The 18,606-nt window shown below is 41.8% G+C and overlaps 1 long non-coding RNA gene across 2 annotated transcripts in view; it reads left to right on the forward strand.

Moving 5' to 3' along the window:
* Nucleotides 1-18,606, forward strand: part of LOC123795225 (uncharacterized) — a 186,939-nt gene that overhangs the window by 41,880 nt on the left and 126,453 nt on the right. Inside the window, exon 3 of one of the 2 annotated variants that reach the window (XR_015726301.1) lies at nucleotides 2,036-2,436. The exons of the other annotated variant lie outside the window; for it this stretch is intronic. This is a non-coding gene — a long non-coding RNA (uncharacterized LOC123795225). Of the gene's footprint in view, nucleotides 1-2,035; nucleotides 2,437-18,606 lie in introns of those variants that run through there. 2 annotated transcript variants of the gene reach the window in all.

The following is an 18,606-nucleotide window of genomic DNA, read 5'->3' on the forward strand; positions in this document are numbered from 1 at the left end:
TGCCTGTTTCTGCACTTGGTTGTGGGAAGACGAGGTGACTGAGTGAATAGGAGGGAGCAGCGGTAGCTGCAGCAAGATGAAAATGAACGATATTTTCAGATCCTAAGCAGGGCGGCAGAGGCTAATAATTACATTAAAAAGGCCCTCTGTAGGTAGGTGCAAATAGGCTAGTCTAAACAAGTGTCGCTGTTTTAATATGGGCTGTTGGAGAGATGTCATTACCTGACGGGACTGCCACCTTTCACCTCCAGCCATTGTGATCCGTTAGGTCTCACTAACGGGAGAGCGCGGAACTTGTTTGCAGGGGATTTGTTGTCTCACGCTCGGAGGCAGCTGAGAGACTTGCCAAATGACAGGAAGACGCTTACATTCACAAGGTGTGATTGCCTAAGTGTTTGTCTGTGTCTAATTAGTTTGCCTTTGCTGGTTGGTAGCTCCACAGCCAGGAGGCAGATTGACTCTGCGGGCTGTAAGCAAAGAGGGTTGATTGGTGTTGTTACCATTTGTTTACCTAACCCTCCCTCGAACCGCGACGTGTTCTCTAAAGGAGAGCCTCTTCTGCTGCCTTTAGAAAAGGCATTACAGAAAAAAAGAAGGCCCCCAAAACAAAGGAAAGGAAGGAAGGGAGCGAGCCGCCCTGGCCAGGGCCACGGCCGGGGACACCCTCTCCTCCCCCGTGCTGGTAACGTCAGGCGGCCGCCGACGCCCTTTGTTCACGAGAACACGCGCGGGCTTGGGCTCCGAGGAGGTGGACCCGATGCGTCTGGCCTTGGGACGGAGGAGCAGAGGAGTGTGAGAGCGGGGCTGCTTTTTCTCTCTGCCACGTTACAAAGGGCAGCGGGAAGGCAGGCAGCGGCAGCGTGTGCGCCCTGCGGAACGCGCCCGGGGCGGGCAGAGGGGCATCTGGCTCCTTCTTGCTGGTGCCTTTCGGACGCGCGTGGGCGCCTCTGCCGCAGCGGCTGTCACTGACAGACGTGCCCTGGCCCCCTTGGGTTTCGGGGTGTCTTTTTAGGTCAGGCCCAGGGGAGGCCCTGTGGCCTTCCTCACCCTTCTGGTGCCTCTGCTCCAAGCTGCCTCCTCTGCAAGCCAGGGCTGAGGGGGCCATGACTTTGGGGAAGGTTTTTACAAGGAATCGGTTTCCTCAAGGATACTACATCACATGAGTACATACCCTCAGACGTTTGTGTAGCTATCAAAAAAGATACAAAATTGTTACTTGGTTTTTATGGGCGTGTTTCTGCTAATGTGTCCACAGCATTGTGTTAGAGGAGGCTGCCCTCCTAACAGGATGGAATTACCAGCACTAAGTCAGCCCTGAATAAACATAAGCTGAATGAATGAGCAGGCTTATGGGACCTAACTGTAATATTCATTTATGCTTTCTTCCCAAGCTCAGTTTCTTCAAATTGTGCTTGTTACCCATTGAAGGACATGGTCCGGATCCTGTCCACAAAGACAGATGAAAATAATAGCTTTTATTTAGTGTCTATGATGTCCCAGGCACTGTACTAACTGCTTTATATATATTGTCTCATGTAGTCCTTAGAAGCACCCCCTTGGGTAGGTGCTACCATTATTTCCGTGTGATAGACGAGTCACCAAAGTCTCTGTGACCCTGAATAACCTGCCCAAGTTCGGACAGCTGCTAAATGGCAGACCCAGGGCTTAAACCTAGTCTTGGAAGTCTGTGCTGCTAAGGAGCAAGGGTGCTCCCTGAGGGTTCTGTGCGGGCACTGACCTGAGCAGCAGGCACCACAACCCAACCAGAAAGCATTTTAAGATGCAAGCTCAGAGAACGAATCATGTGCTAGGCAAGGAGATTAGCCAAGATTGTTGTAGCCAACAAGGATCAAGCTGATGAACGAAGCTCGTGGTTTAGAGCAAGTGGGGACTGTTTTATAAAAATATTCATACGTCCATAGGCTCTGAGAAAGGCATACTTTTCTGTGGAGGTATCTCATTGAATCAGGGAGACGTCTCGGAAGATGCCACATTGTTATTACTACCACCACGTTTCTTTACTTCCTCTTCACAGGTTCTACTGTTTAAGGGACATATTTGAGAGAAGAAGAGCCTGCAGCCAAAAAGCCCCAGGTCATAGAGGCAATAAGCCCCCCAAGGAAGGGCAGAATGGAAGGCAGTGGGCAAAAGCAGTATGCTGTATCTGTCCAACCCCCACCCTGATCCAAATCAGTGCGTGAGCAGCGTCAATAACTGTGAAGTCAAAATGGTTCAAAGTCCCCTTTCTGTTCCTGCTGCCACCATAAGGGCCCAGGCATTCTCTTCCCGTCTGATAACTGCCCTTATCCACTTGGGAATTCACATTTTACAGCAAGCCCTGTTCCACAGTCTTTACTTCTTGCAAGCACTGTTTGCACAAGATTAAAGAAATAACAATAATTAAAAGGGAAAATAAATAACAAATATGCATACTAAGCCTTGTCAAATCTTCATCTCCCCTGGGTGTACATGACTCTTTATGACACGGTCAACCAGAAAAAAGGGAAAGTGGGAGAAAGTAGGAGGTTTGCTTGTAGTTCCTTCCTGGGTTAGGTCTCTGCTGAGCTGCTGAGATTTCTTTTTTTTTTTTTTTATAATAATTTTTTATGATGTTATGTTAGTTACCATACAGTACATCATAAGTTTTTGATGTAATGTTCCATGATTCATTGTTAGTGTATAGCACCCAGTGCTCCATGCAATATGTGCCCTCCTTACTACCCATCACCGGCCTATCCCAATCCCCCACGCCCCTCCCCTCTGAAGCCCTCAGTTTGTTTCCCAGAGTCAATAGTTTCTCATGGTTCATTCCCCCTTTTGTTTACCCCCCCTTCATTCTTCCCTTTCTTCTCCTACAGATCTTCCTATTTCTTATGTTCCATAAATGAGTGAAACCATATGATAATTATCTTTCTCTGCTTGACTTATTTCACTTAACATTATCTCCTCCAGTCCTGTCCATGTTGCTGCAAATGTTGTGAAATCGTTCTTTTCGATAGCTGAGTAATATTGCATTGTATATATGGACCACATCTTCTTAATCCAGTCATCTGTTGAAGGGCATCTCGGCTCCTTCCACAATTTATTATGGACAATGCTGCTATGAACACTGGGGTGCATATGGCCCTTCTCTTCACTACGTCTGTATCTTTGGGGTAAATACCCAGTAGTGCAATTGCTAGATCATAGGGTAGCTCAATTTTTAACTTTTTAAGGGACCTCCACGCTGTTTTCCAGAGTGGCTGTACCAACTTGCATTCCCACCAACAGTGTAAGAGGGATCCCCTTTCTCCACATCCTCTCCAACATTTGTTGTTTCCTGCCTTGTCAATTTTTGCCTTTCTAACTGGCGTAAGGTGGTATCTCAATGTGGTTTTGACTTGAATTTCCCTGATGGCTAATGATTTTGAACATTTTTTCATGTGTCTGTTAGCCATTTGTATGTCTTCATTGAGCTGCTGAGATTTCTAGCATGAACCTTCTTCATTAGTGAAACTGGCAGGCTATTCCCAGAAAATGGGATTGCCTGGCCAGGGCAAGGAGGTTGGGGAGCTAGGCTACTTCTGTTACTACAGTCACCCACAATTTTGGGCAACCATATCCTATCTTTTGCTCACTTGATAGTCTTAGAATTTTAGAAACGGGTCCTTATATAGTGTCTAGTTCCCTCCCTTGAGGGGAGGGCAAGCTGGGGGAATGATCTTTCTGCAAGGACAGTACCATGTATTTTGTGTGCTTTTATTTTATATAATTTTCAAAATAATTCATTTTATTGTATTTATAACATTGGTCCATGACAGGAAATGATAAAGCGAAACAAAAGAACAAAATCTTGTCCTTCACACATGGATAGTTTGAAAAGCACTAGTATAGAGCACTCCTTGGTCTCAGCAGGATTGGAGAAAGGAAAAAAGTTGTCAGACCTTTTCTTGCATATCACTACATATATATGTTGTCTCTCCCTGCCCCCCAACCTCCATACTATTGGAATCTGTGGAATCTATGTTCTTCCCTCCTGGCTGCCTTCCTTTGTTTACACACACACACACTCTCTCTCTCTCTCTCTCTCTCTCTCTCTCTCTCTCTCTCACACACACACACACACACACACACACACACAAACACACACACATCCCATCAACATTTATGTTTACCAGGCTCATTAGTCTTAAGATTTGACTCTCACTTTCTCTAACAATATACCAAATGAATCCGTGGCTTATTCACTTTTCTTTTTCTGTAATGCATTTCTTAGGAATGAATTAAAGTTTTGTTTTAAATTTGTGCTACAAATTGTAATAATTTTATCTGGAAGGGAGCTTGTTCGGCAGGCATGCAAACCTGGCAGGATGCCACAGTAAACCATGTCACCCTGGCATCTCTAAATGGATCAGTGAACCATAAATAAAGCTCTGCGCTGAACTGAGAGCAGAAACTCAGTCCGGTCTCCTCTCACCATAACCTGTGACTCTATTTGCCAGATTGAATGATAGTCATCCATTTATTCAATGAACACTTACTAAGCGGCAAACCCAAGATGAGAAGTGAGTTCAAGCCCACGATTTCCCCAAGCCCCTCTAGACTTTGTGGGTGATTCTCTGAAAGTCTCTGTCCTCTTGGGAAGACGCACCAAGCCAAGACTGTCAGAATCCATAGCTGCTGAAGGGACAGAGGTTTTAGTGGAGGACTGAGGGCTAATGCCTGTGGACTGCCTGTGATCCATGAACGAATGGGTCATGGATGACTTAGAGTTTATGGTCAGTTACGGTTGACTGTGGGCCAAAAGTTAACCTTGGGTGGTCGTCAGGAGCGTGAGCTCTGGGTGGAAGTGGGGTTTAAGAGTTGAAGAAAGGATGGTCCGTATTTTTTTTTCTGTGTGCTTTAGTGAGAGTTTCTTATGCGTCAGATCCTGCTCAAAGAGCTTTACACACAGTATCTCATGTGACCCTCACCACCCAGCAACCCCAAGATGTAGGCATCACCACTGTCCCCAGTTTACAAAGGTAGGAATGGAGGCCTGGAGAGGTTATTCGACTTGTCTCAGGTCCCAGAGCCAAAGAGTGTTGGAGCAGGCTGTCTGACCCCAGGGCCAGTGCTTCTCGGTCTTTAGCACACACGAGAATCTCCTGGAGCATTTAGTACACAGATTCCTGGACTCTGCCGTCAGAGAGTCTGACATCAGGGTGGGAGCCATTACCCGGCATTTCTAACGAGCTCCCTGGTGATGCTGATGCTGCTGGTCCTGGGGCCAGCCTCACAAGTACGGCCAGGCCCGCTACGTGTGAGCCTTTCTCTGGGCTTCATCTCTTCACCTCCCCTCCATCTCTCTTCCAGCAGAGAGGGAGATGACCCTGCCTCATTCTTTGAGCTTGCAAACCCAAGTCTCATCCTCTGGTTCTCTAGGGAATCCAGCAGGTTACAATTCTGCATTATCTCTCTCTGTGTGTGTGCATGTGTGTGTGTGTGCACACATGAGCACGTGTGTATGTATGTATGTTTTGGGGGAGGGGAGGATAAGGTGAATCAGAATGCATTGCTTTGTGTTCCAGGTTACTGCTCCAAGTACACCCACCTCCTCCCTTGCCCATTCGCTTACAGAACACAAAGCAGGGCAGCTAAGAGCCACTGGGGCATCTGTGGGAACTGTGGCGCTGTCCTCCTGCTGCCCCCTGGGTATGGGCTACTCTACTACTAATAAGCGGTATGGATGTGGTAATTAACCTTGATACCCTGAGAACAACTTCTACGTGTGGCTTAAGCATTACTTTTGGTTCCTCGCCACCAGAGAGTTTGTGGATCCTCTGAATATACACGTTAAAGTTCAGTTTCCATTCACTTTTTCTCCTGAAATAACCAGATTGAATTGGCATCTAGAAGCTTGTCCCCTGGCCTTCCCCCACCCCGGTGTCTGCAGCGGCTCTGCAAAGTGCTACCTTTCCCCAAGGAATGGATTCTGCAATCGTGGCTGGAGGAGACGGTTCAGTGGTGACTCAGCATGGCCCGCCTCCTACCCTCCTGGGTTTCAAATCCATCTCCTCCCAAGCCACGATGATAATCCTGACCTTCCTTCCTGGAGCTGCTGTAGGGATACTAAATAAGTGATTACAGAGCACCTGGAAAACACCCGTGCTGCCCAAGGGTGCAGTAATGACCCTACATCATGCCACCTCAGCTGCCCCCTGCATCAGCTTCCAGGTGTTAAAGGAAGGTGCAATAAATCACACCTATCGCGCACACACAGTGAGGAGTTCATGTTCCTCCAGCCCTGCTTTCTATGTGTCTGGGTGAAGCCTTTCCACAGACAGGGAGGGACAGTGTTTCCTTCTAAAAAACAAAACAAAACAAAAACAACACACAGAAGAATAGTTTCTACTTACTGTATAAAGAGCCTACCTAAAGGATCCTTCTTGTCCAGTCTATGGATTTCATTACAATAAGTGTGTCTGCGAGAAAATGTCCATTGGGTTCCTGTTGTGGAAAGAAGAGGGAGAGACAAGTGTAGAAACTCAGAGACTAGCTTTGTGATGGGCTGCCTCCCCACCCGTTCCCTCCAGTTTGCCCTCAATTTCCTAGATGTAACTTAAAAACATTTCTTGGGCATCTGTTATGCACCTAGTGCTGGGACTTTGGGGATGAATACAGCACAGCCCCTGCTCTCGAAGTGCTCTAGGTGAAATGAGGCCAGCGGGCATGACGGAAGAGAAAGTGAGCACCACAGTGCTGAGTGCTGGGGGAGCCTCCCTGCCACTGGGGAGCTTGGGGCTGAGGATGTAGATTCTGAGATTGAAGTGTTCCCTCCTGGATCCTGAACCAAAAGAGAGATTTATGTATGTTGGGCCTGTGATGGATTCCCAATGTGACCCCGGTACAGAGAGAGGTGCAAAATATCCTGACTTTAATACTTTCAAGTAACTGACTGAACTGCTGTGCACGTGGTCTGAGCCTGGAGATGGACTCCACTGTGGTACCAGATATTTAAAATATATTTATTGTTGGCAAAGCCTTGTTTTAATGTGTGGGATCCCACTGAGGGTTTAGAACACCTGGAGAGCGGGGAAAAGAATACTGAGAGAATAAGGTGACAGGATTGATTATTAGGATAAAAAGTCTGAAGAGTTGAAGATGGGATATGGAATTTGGGAACTAAGGCCACCACACACCCATCATTTACTGCTTGAGGTCACCTATTGTAAAAACAGCTCTATGCTAAGGCAGGTGGTCATCTCCTTCAGGTGGTGGGGAAAAGAACCTCCCACCCACCTCCCGCTACACGGTGCAGGATATCCAGGGGCAGGTTATGTCCTATGCTTGTGATACATACTAGTGTTTCTCAAGCACGATACTCGGATCCTCCCCCCTTCCTGTAATTGAATCACCAGATGCCTGATACAAATACAGATTCCCAGGCCCACCTGCTGCAAAACCACAGGTTAAGAATTTGGGGGACAGGGACCTTGGAATCTGTATTTTAATGAAACCAAGGGCGATACTCACAATAAATTTGAAGACGACTGATTTAAGTTCTCCTTTCGAGATATCCTGTGTGGTTCCATGCGGTGATTTCCATGTAACCTTCCTGAGTGCCTCAGATGAGACCATGTGTAAGGAAGCAGTTTGTAGATGGTAAAGTGCAATACAAATATTAGGTGTAACTACCATTAGTTATTTTATATAATTTTGTAATTGAATCATGAGGTGTTAGCCATCCAAGGCAAAAGAGCCTTAGAAATACCGAAACGTCGTCAGGTCTATGGTAATACAATTGTTGTAATTTGAATATCTTTAAAGATGATTTCAGTGGGCTTGTTAGGAAATTCTCTCCAGCACAGCCATTGTTCTTCCTGCCCCACACTGCTAGTAAAACGTAATACTGTGATTTTTTGCTGGTAATATCTGTTTCTTTTCTAATTTCCTGTGGATGGGACTGCATTGTGTGAAGAGCTCAGACTTCAGAGACAGACCACCTAAGACACTTAAATCCTTTTTCTTTGACTAATGAAAGCATGGGTTTTTTCCATATTATCAGATCTCCAGTTTTATCCTAATTGCAATAGTTGCTTAGAGGTTTGCTTCTTGTCTCTTTTTCTCCTCCCCAGCCCATTGCACATCTATTTAAAAAAATGCAAATAATGATTCTAGAAAAGGTTTGAGCCATTAGATTTTTAATGAACCCAAAGCTGGTGGCCCAAGTGGCTTCATGGCTGTTATTTCATAAGACAGTACTGGGCTGATGTGCTACCTCTGTGATTTACGAGTTGTGGGGGTTAGACAGGGAGTTTTCCTCTCTGCCCCTCAGTCTTGTCATCTGTAAAATGGAAACTGAAGTGCCTACTTTATAAGGCTGGTGGGACAATTACGAGTTCAGTGGACAGTGGCTGACACATAGGCACTCCACAAATGGTTGTCAGACTTGTCCTTGAAATTCTATCTTTCTCCCAAATTTGACGACTTAGTGGCAGGTTACACTTTGATAATCTTGTCACAGTCCCGCCATGCAAAGCCCCCTAAGCTCAGCTTCACTAATGTGCCATTTGTAGTGACCAGGATGACACAGATTATACTTCCCTGGCTCATAACTTAGAACATCAGTGCTGCTGCTCTTGCTTATTCCCACACAGTGGCACTTGCGTGATCATCTCCTGCACTTCCTTAGGTGACCAAGCGAAAGGCTCGGGGCCATGCTTACCAGTTTTGCAATGGCTAACATAAGCAGGAAACAGGAACAGCTGACAGTTTAACCTAAAGAAAGTTTTTTCTCCATCAGTTTTTCCCACTCCTTTAATTTTGTCATCGATTTTCAGTCCAGTGGGAAAATGTAAATGGTAGCCATGTATCACCCATTTATAAGTGTGTCCTTGGCCAAGAGCAGGCAATTTATATTATTCATTCTTTATGGTGGGAGTTTATAAAATTTCACCAGTTTATGGGAACTGTTACAAAATCTGGAGAATTAGCAGGAAAACTGGAGGAGACTTCTTCTATTGAGTATTGCTAAAATACCAGTTAAAGTGTGCTTCTGGGTAAAATGAGTAATAAAAGTTGTCAAATCTAAAGTTGGTCGACTGAAATTTATTCTTAGTTTTGCAATAGATTTTAATCAAAAGGTTATAGCTGTGAGGGCTTTCATGACAAAATATGTATATATTTAAGTTCCATTGGTTGCAGAATTACATCAGCTCTAACTGATGTAAATGTAAATTTATTCAGTGGAAAAAAACCCCACTACCATAATGCATTCATTTGCATGTGCAATGCCAGCTCAATCTTTCTCAGTTTTTTTTTTTTTCTTCCTTCTTTAACTCTCTCCTTCCAAATGCTGTCATTCAGGACAAAATTTGATAGCAGCAAAAACATTCTAATTGAGATTTTTAAGCTACATAAAAGGTATAATCCTAGACTCTGACTTAATTTCCTTACAAAAATGTCAATTTCCATGCTATCTACCTGATAGGAGCAAACTTATTATGGTGACACTTAAATCCTTTTTCTTTGACTAATGGAAGGGTGGGTTTTACTATGTTATCAAATCTCCAGTTTTATCCTACTTGCAGTGGTCTCTTGGAGGCTTGCCTCTTGTCTCTTTTTCTGTTATCTATCCCATCGCACATCTGCTTTTAGGAAAATTTGAATAATGATTCTGGAAAAGACTTGAGCCCTCAGGTTTTTAAAAGAACAGTGAACGCAAAGCTGGTGGCCCAAGTTGCTTCATGGCTAGGATGTCACAAAGCAGTAGGAGGTCCCAGCTTGGTGTCCCCGGACTCAGGAGTAGATGGCGCTCTGTTTGTCCGCATGTGCTACTTTATATCCAAATAATGGGCATTTCAGTGGAATTTTGGGATTGTTGCCCCATTTTAGAGCAAGGGGTGGCATGGCATGGGCTGTAGGCTCGATTTGGGACTGGGAATTCTGGTGATGTCTTGGTGGTGATAAATCCTACACTTCACAGGGGAGGAGTTAGCCCTGTGTCTGCCTATGTGCTTCCTGATCTGCCCTGGTTATAAGGCAAGCTTTGGCATCTGCAGGCTAGGGTGTTGCTACAGGATAGGGTTTCCTGCTGTCAGTCAAGGCACAGTGGTCTTGGATCAGATAAAGAATTACATTCTAACATTTCTTCCACCATCCTCTTGAAAGACCTTGGTTTCAGGTGGCTAGCTAGCCCTTGCCTGGTAATCTTCTGGTCATTCCCTGTTTGACAGATGCGTTCTCCCAGATTTGAAATGAATGCTCCACCCCTTAGACACAAAACCTTGAAATCATGGGTCACACACAATTGGTTCATTTCTTTTTCTCCATTGATAGGACTTCCTAGAGGACCATTGCCAGTAGTCAAAACCTTAAGAACATTTACAAGCGAAGTAAATCTGTGATTAATGTATGTCCTAAGTTTGATGTAATACATTAAAGTAAAAATATCTCCTCTCCAAAAGAATTTGATTCTAGAATGGGTTTTAGGAGGTATGCTTCCTGATTTAAGCACACTTGGAATGTTCTATACTTATAATGATTTCCTCACAGCTGACTCTGGTTTTTATGGTTTCTCGTTCAACATGTTTCAAGAGTTTTGCTCTGTAAAAGATATTACAGATGATCTCAAAGCCTGGGTTCATGCCTCTGGTTTTTTGTTTGTTTTGTTTTTTTTAAGATTTATTTATTTTAGAGAGAGAGCTCGCACGTGTGAGAGAGCATGAGTTGGGGGAGGGGCAGAGGGAAATAATCCTCAAGAGCTGAGCAGGGAGCCTGATACAGGCCAATCCCATGACCCATAAGATCATGACCTGAGCCAAAACCAAGAGTTGGACGCCCAACCCACTGAGACACCCAGATGCCCCATGCCTCTGGATTTTTACCATAACATCACCTATGCTTACCTCTATCGTCATATTTTTCACACTGCCTGGAAATATCCTTCTGCTTTTTACTCCAATAGTTTGTACACCCCTCAAAGTTAAGGTGTTGCTCATTTTCCTAGGAGTATTTCTGGCCTTAGCCATGCCTAAAATTAGGAAGAGTGGAACACTGATGAATGAGTGAATGATTGAATAAATAAAGCACTGTAATAATTATTAGCATTTTTAACTATTAGGTATTCAGGGTGAAGTTTGGTGCCTAAATACTCTTTCCTTCTGGGGGCACACTCAGGAAGTTATATACATAAGATATGGAAGTTTAGTGACTTTCACTGAAATTAAGGAAAGCCTCTGATGTAACTCTCTGAACTACCCTCCAGATGAGGGGCTTCTCTGGTAAGTGGTATTGGACTCCCAGTAAAGAGTCCTATTCTACTCTTCTACTCATTCATGAATCATACAGAGCAAACTGCAGGTCCAACCACTGGCTGGTAAGGGATCTAGAACAGGAAGCTGGGAGGAAGGCCGGGCCTGCGGAATAGCCCTGCCCTGGATGCGGCACCCACAGGGATAGAAAGCAGGGGTTAGGGCAGTGGGTGGGAGCACAGGGAAAATGCTAGACTCTGCTATGGCAGAAAGAGGCTGGCCTTGGCCTGGCCTGAGAAGAGTGCGTGTGTAGGAAGAGAGTGTCCTCACCTCTCTGAATGTGAATCATCTTTCTCTGTCATCATTTTGCTTGCTGGTGAAATGTGGCCCAATGACTGTCAGATCAGCCTGGTAGGGAGGAGCTAAGAATAGGTTGATGGAGAAGCTGGGAAAATAATTTCCTTCCTCTGTGGGCTGAGGCAGAAAAGTGAAAGACACAGGGAAGGTGTTTCCTCCCTTTCCTAGATAAAACCCAGCATGACAGATTTCTGTGGCTTTCAGGGGTGACTCCCGCTGACTGGAAGGGTCAGCACTTCCACAATGAATATCATATTTCCTCATTTCCAAGACAGCTTAAATTATAAGGCAAGGCAGTAAAAGCTTCTGAGGAAACAAAGAAATACTTCTGTGAAAAATGTTTATATTAGTACTTGCTTACTGACTAATCAATTGCACTGCCCCACTTCCCTTTCCCTCGGGGAACTGGCAAATTTGGCAAAGTAAACTCTGCCTGGCAAAATTTGGTAATGCACCGGGAAGACAGATGTGCTGGGGAATCTCCACACAGTCAAATCTAGTCCCAGTTTATGCAGCAGCAAAATTGACAAGGTGCTCAGGCATCAGAAAGGGAGCACATTACAGCACTTGTCCTTCAGTGTATCCTCTCTCCTTATTTACATATTTCCCATAAAAGGTACATCTTCAGAGTTCAGCTCCTAAAAGCGTACATGCTAATTTTTCTACAGATCTATTATGTATGAATGAGAAGAGTCTATTCTCTTCTTGGTGTGTGGAGGATTTGTGCATGTAACCCCCCATTAGTGTTAATGGCAGATCTATGCATAATTTCCCTAACTCCCAGAATCCAGGGCGCCTAACTAAGCCACATGCAATTACTTACACACACAATGACAGGAAGCTGACTCTGGGGCAAAAGAAATTGTGTTCAGAGACTAGATTTCAAGTCTCACTCTTTAGTGGTCTTTGTCCAAAACAAAGGGATGCAAAGGATATCCATAGAAGACATTTGCTTATCTTAAAATACCTATAAACATTTCATGGCTTCTACTTGTTTAGATATCTCTGTGGCTCCTAAGACTGTGAACTGGTGGAAGTCAAGGATAGCATAGCTCTGCAGGGGGCCTGGCTCAGAGAAGATGCATAATGTTCCCCGCCCCCCCCCCCCCCCAAGAAGTCTTTTACTAATAGGTTTGCTGATTCTCTGGATTTGGGGCTTAGATTTTTGGGTACAAAGCCATTACCTGCTACTGTGTAACACATTTCCTACAGGGCAAAATGATCCTCCTAACAATCTTATTATCCCAATTTGGAGATAAGCAAACTAAAGTTTGGAAAGCATAAGTTACTTGGCTAAGGTCTCACAGTCAGTAAGAATTATAACTAGAACGTGAATTTGGGTCTTGTAATGATAAAGTTCTTTCTTTCTTTTACAACAGCTGCCTACTTTTGTTGCATTATTCCATCCCCTCTTTCCTGACATACTTTCCCACCCTCCAAGACAACTGGCAATCCTGCTCCCACACCCACTCATTTGTAGCCACACCGATGCGGGTCTAAATACAAAACCCTACATTTATGATCAGGTAAAAATGTCCCTCTCCCTGTCACATCTTATTTTAATAGGAAAACAAATACCAGTGAGGGAATAGTACCAGCTTACTAAAAGCTACAGAGCAGGTCACAAAAAGCCTCAGTGGTATCAACCCCCACAGACCTTGAGCCCCCCAACTCATTCCTTAGTTCTCTAAACTACACAGAAATGTGAATTCTGTTCGGAGAGGGGAAAAAAGTCATTGTGAAGAGTAAAACAAAAAACAAGGTGATTTAAAGAGCCAATGTTTCTTGTTCTTGGACGTCAGTCATAGCTAATCTCTGGCACACTGAGAGTACACTTCTCCCATTCACTGAATGGATGTTGAATCCCACAGACATGGATATATCAAATTCTTCTGTGGTGTGATTGTCCCTCGAATTTTTTGCTTGGCCAAAATTGGTGTTTACCTTATGATTTCAAGAGCAAAGGGCTTTTTGATGCAGTCTGAATAACTACTTATACATTAGTTTTGCTTGACAATTTGCCATTTCCACGGTTTACATGCTATAATTCTATAAGTCAATTTAAATCCAATTCTATAATAATAATTAGTAAGTTAATAATTCTATTTGTCCTCAGTGACAAATTGCAGTCTAGTACCCTTGGTACTCTATGAACATGTGGCATAGTTTTAAGACTAATAGCCTGTTGAACATGTTCTGCTGCTCCATGATAATTCACTGTGGTTCTGTCTCCAGGACTTCACATCTCCCAAGCTTTTCCTGCTCAGCTCATGGAGTCTGTTCCACATGTTGCAGAAGCTCAAACCTTTAGCATGGACTGCTTGAAAACACTTGGTAGATTGTGAAATATTCAAGAATAGGTATAGTCACTGTCGTCATGAAATAGGACATATCAGAAAGGAAAAGGTGGAACTTGGTGCTTTTCATTTTTTGTAAGAGTTGCCTCCCAACACCCCCCACCCCTGCCCAGGGCAAAATAGCTTTCATAGTTGTTACAGGATTAAAAGCTGTGTGATTCCAACACCTGATTGTCAAGTCCAAGTCCAGTGTTTGGTTTTATATGTGGTCCTTGTTATGAGAATTATAGCTTTTCCTTTAACATTTTTTTTGTAGCTTTTTGAGCCCAATATTCAGTGTCTAAAAATTATTTTATAAATGATTTAATTTGGGGGGGCACCTGAGTGGCTCAGTTAGTTAGATCAAGCCCTGCATCAGGCTCCCTGCTCAGTGGGAAGTCTGCTTGAGATTCTGTCTGCTTTCCTATCCCTCCCCTCCTGCTCACTCACACACACTCTATCTCTCTGTCTCTCCCAAATAAATCTTTTAAAAAATGATTTAATTTAGGATATTCATGGCCCTTGGTAAATTTGATAGCTAGTTTAAAAACTAGTTACTTAAAAAAAAACTAGTGATAATTAAGAACTATTAAGAAAGTAGAACCATTCACGATAAGTGGGGAATTTCTTAGTAGTTAGCAAAGTACATATTTTTTGTGTCTTATTTTACCAGGAAGATGTATTTTGGATAGGGGAATACGATGTGATAGAGACTGGCTGAGGTATAAGAAGGGAATATTTCATTAACAGACATGGAAGTCAAAGGAAGTAGGAGAATAAATTTCTTTGAAACAAATAATTTTTTGTCAAGAAGCTTTCTCTTGCTGCTCAATTGTAATATATGCAAGGAATCTTACATAATACCGGAGACTTAAAAAAAAATACAAAAACTTCATATTTTCCACTGTACCCCTCCACTTCCCTTCTCTTGCTTCAATTTTTGCCCATGTGAAATTGCTCTAGGTACCCTAGGAGGAAAAAAGATGTACTGTAGGGTAAGCGGTACCTGAGATTGTTGTCCAAGAACCTTTAGAGATTTTTCTAAATCAGCTGTTGGCAAGAACCTGAGCTGTGGCCCATCAAAGCCAGTCCATCAGGCAGGAGACTTGTTGACAATCTTACCTTTACAGTTCCATGATTGAATTATTAATGAATAGATACATTTTATGCAGAACAATTCAAAGCTGCAAGATTATCACTAAGGTAAGATTAGGATTTTATTTGACAGTATAGAAAGAATTAGAGCAAGAGCAAGAGAGAGCACAAGCCATTCTTTTTCTGGAAAACTAGTTGGTCAGTTTACTAATTTACATTAAGCATGATGTTAATTAACTTACTGTGGAGAAGTTACTACTTGATGTTGGTGTATTCATCATAATGTGTGAGAAGAATCTGGATTGGAGCTAGAAGGAACAAGTATATACTGGAATATGGGATCTGTCTGCCAATGATGCTCAGGCAGTGAAGGATACTTTTTAGACTGACACCACCAGCCCATACATACATAAATATGTAGAGATAGATGCTTGGGGATGGCTGGATCAGTCAACGTGTAATTGGACCCATGTGCTGTGAAGGGGCAAGGATACAGTCTGCTAGTCACTTTAAGAGCAATGGAGGCAAACGTACTGAGGTTTTTTGTTTGAGTTTTTGAACTTGTGAACAGAAAATCGCTGCTGCTTCTTAGTTACCTTGCTATCTTTGCATTTTTATACCCACATGTTTGGAAGCTTTTTAATGCATTCTTTTTTTTTTCCTTTTCCTCCTACATACTTTTATTTTTTTAAATTTAAAAAAAAAATTTTTATTGTGTTATGTTAGTCACCATACAGTACATCATTAGTTTTTGATGTAATGTTCCATGATTCATTGTTTGCATATAACACCCAGTGCTCCATGTGATACGTGCCCTCCTTAATACCCATCACTGGCCTATCCCAATCCCCCAACCCCCTCTCCTCTGAAGCCCTCAGTTTGTTTTAATGCATTCTGATAGTAGTTGGACTATACTCTTTAACTACAATTTGCCATGCTGAATCTTGACTGGTTGGGAAAGAAGTCTATGTAATGTGATATGCAGTGGGAAGGGAGGTATCAGTCAAAATATAATCAAGAAAAGTGAAGACTGCCTCTTGTTTAACTCTGAAAAGTTTTCTGTATCCTTGATGACTTTCTGTTTATTTCTTTCAATTACTGATAGAGGAGTGTTGAACTTTCCAACTGTAATTATGAATTTGTCTATTCTCTCTGTTCTCTCACTTTTGCTTCACATATTTTGAAGCACAGTTAAGTGTCTACGTATTTAGGATTGTTTTGTCCTCTTGGACCCCTTTATCTTTATGAAATGTCCCTTTTTATTTTTTGCTTACTGTGTCTGATACTATTACAGTTTTTCTAGGTACCTTCATTCTTCCTACCTTTTTTGTGTTTAATGGTTTATCATTACCTTTCTATTTTTAACCTGTTTTATATCTTTATATTGAAAGAAGGTTTCTTATTAATGGCGTATATTTGGATCTTTTTAACGGGCTCTGACAATCTCTGCCTTTAATTGGAGTATTAGGCAATTTACATTGAAATTAATTATCGATATTGCCAGATTTAAATCTACTAACTTGCTATTTGTTTATTTACCTTTTCTTTGTTTCCCTTTTCCTCTTTACCTGCTTTCTTTGGTTTGTATTTTTTATTCCATTTTATCTCCATTATTGGCTTAGTGGCTCTATGTTTTTGTTTTATTTATTTTTAGTGATTATTCTGGGATTTACAGCATACATTTTTAACTTATAATGTGTGTGTGTTTTAGATAATGGCATGACATTTCACATATAAGAAATTTATAAGTCTAGTTCCATTTCTATTTCCTTTGTGTAATTGTTATACATTTTAATTTCTCATGTTATAAATCCCATAATATATTGTTATTCTTGCTTTAAGATTTTATTTTTATTTTATTAGCTTATTAATTTTATTTTATTAAATAATTTCTTGATTAAATTATTTATTAATTTTTATTAAATTAAATAATTTTAATTCTTATTTTATTTCTTTATTAATTAGTTAATTAATTAATTTAAGAGAGAGGCAGGGTAGGACCAGGGAGAGGGAGAGAATCTCAAGCAAACTCTCCACCGAGTCTGATGTGGGGCTCAGTCTCATGACTTTGAGATTAAGACATGAGCTGAAACCAAGAGTTGGATGCTTAACTGTCTGAGCTACCCAGGCACCCCTTATTCTTGCTTTAAAGAGTTATTTATCTTTTAAAGAAATAAAAGTGAAGAAAACGTTTTTTATATTTACCTCCTGTAGTGGTCTGAATGTCTGTGTCCTTCCAGAATTCATATATTGAAACTTAACCCCTAAGGTGATAGTATTAGGAGGCAGGGTCTTTGGTATATGACTAGGTCATGAGAGATTAATGCTCTTATAAAAGAGACCTCAGACAGCTCCCTTGCCCCGTCTGTCACTCGAGAACACAGTGGAAAGGCACCATCTATGAACCAGGAGTAGGTCTCTCTAGACACCAGCTGACTAGGAGCTGGTGCCTTGTTCTTGAACTTCTCAGACTCCAGAAATGTGAGGGGGAAAAATGGTGTTTATAAAATACCAGTTTATGGTATTGTGTCATAGCAACCCAAACAGGCTAAGACACCTACACATTTGCCCTTCCTAGGTGTTTCCTTTCTTTTGTGTATATCCAAATTTCTGTTTCGGATTGTTTATCTTCCCCCTGAAGAATTTACTTTACTACTTCTTTTAATGCTGGTTTGCTGCCAGTTAATTTCCTTAGATTTTGTTTCCCAAAAAAGTTTTTATTTTGCCTTCATTTTAAAAAGTTTTTTTCACTGGGTATAGAATTCTGTATTGACAGGTTTTCTTTCAGTACTTTAAATATGTTACTCTGTTGTCTTCTGCCTCGAATAGTTTCAGACAAAAATTTCGATATATTTTTATCTTTTCTCCTATGTTTGTAATATACCTATTTTTTCCTTGGATGTTTGTAATATTTTCTCTTTATCACTGGATTAAGGCAATATGATTATATTGTAGTTAAGCATACCTTTCTTTATGGTCATACTCATCTTGAAATTGTTTGCCCTTTTGGATCTGTGGGTTTATAGTCATTTGGAAAAATTTTGGCCATTATTTTATCTTCATATATTTTTTTGTCTACACCTAGTCTCTTTCTGATATGTCAGTGACATGTCTGTTAAGATTACTTGGTATTGTTCCGCAGGGCATTGGTGCTCTGTTCATTTTTTGCCTTTTCTGTCTGTGCTTTGTTTGGGATTGTTTCTATTGCAATGTTTTCAAGTTAACTGACTTTTTTCTTTCTGTCTAATCTGTCTGCTATTAATCCTAAGGTATTTTTATTTGAGACATTTCAGTTTCTATTGCTAAAAGATATTTTCTTTTCATTTGAGACCTTTTAGTTTTCAGTGCCATTTTTTTCTTTTTGAAAAATATCTTCCATATGTGTCTTCATCATACCCATATTTTCCTTCATGTGCTTAATCCTATGGAGTGTATTTATAATACACATCTTCCTTGACTTACAGTGGGGTTATGTTCCAATAAAACCATTGTAAGTTGAAAATATCATAAGTCTAAATGCATTTAATACAGTATACCTAGCTTACCAAACCTCATAGCTTAGACTAGCCTACCTTAGACATGCTCAGAACACTTATATTAGCCTA

This window comes from Ursus americanus, chromosome 12 (genome assembly GCF_024610735.1).
Source record: "Ursus americanus isolate L20-20 chromosome 12, mUrsAme1.1.p, whole genome shotgun sequence".
NCBI lineage: Eukaryota > Metazoa > Chordata > Mammalia > Carnivora > Ursidae > Ursus > Ursus americanus.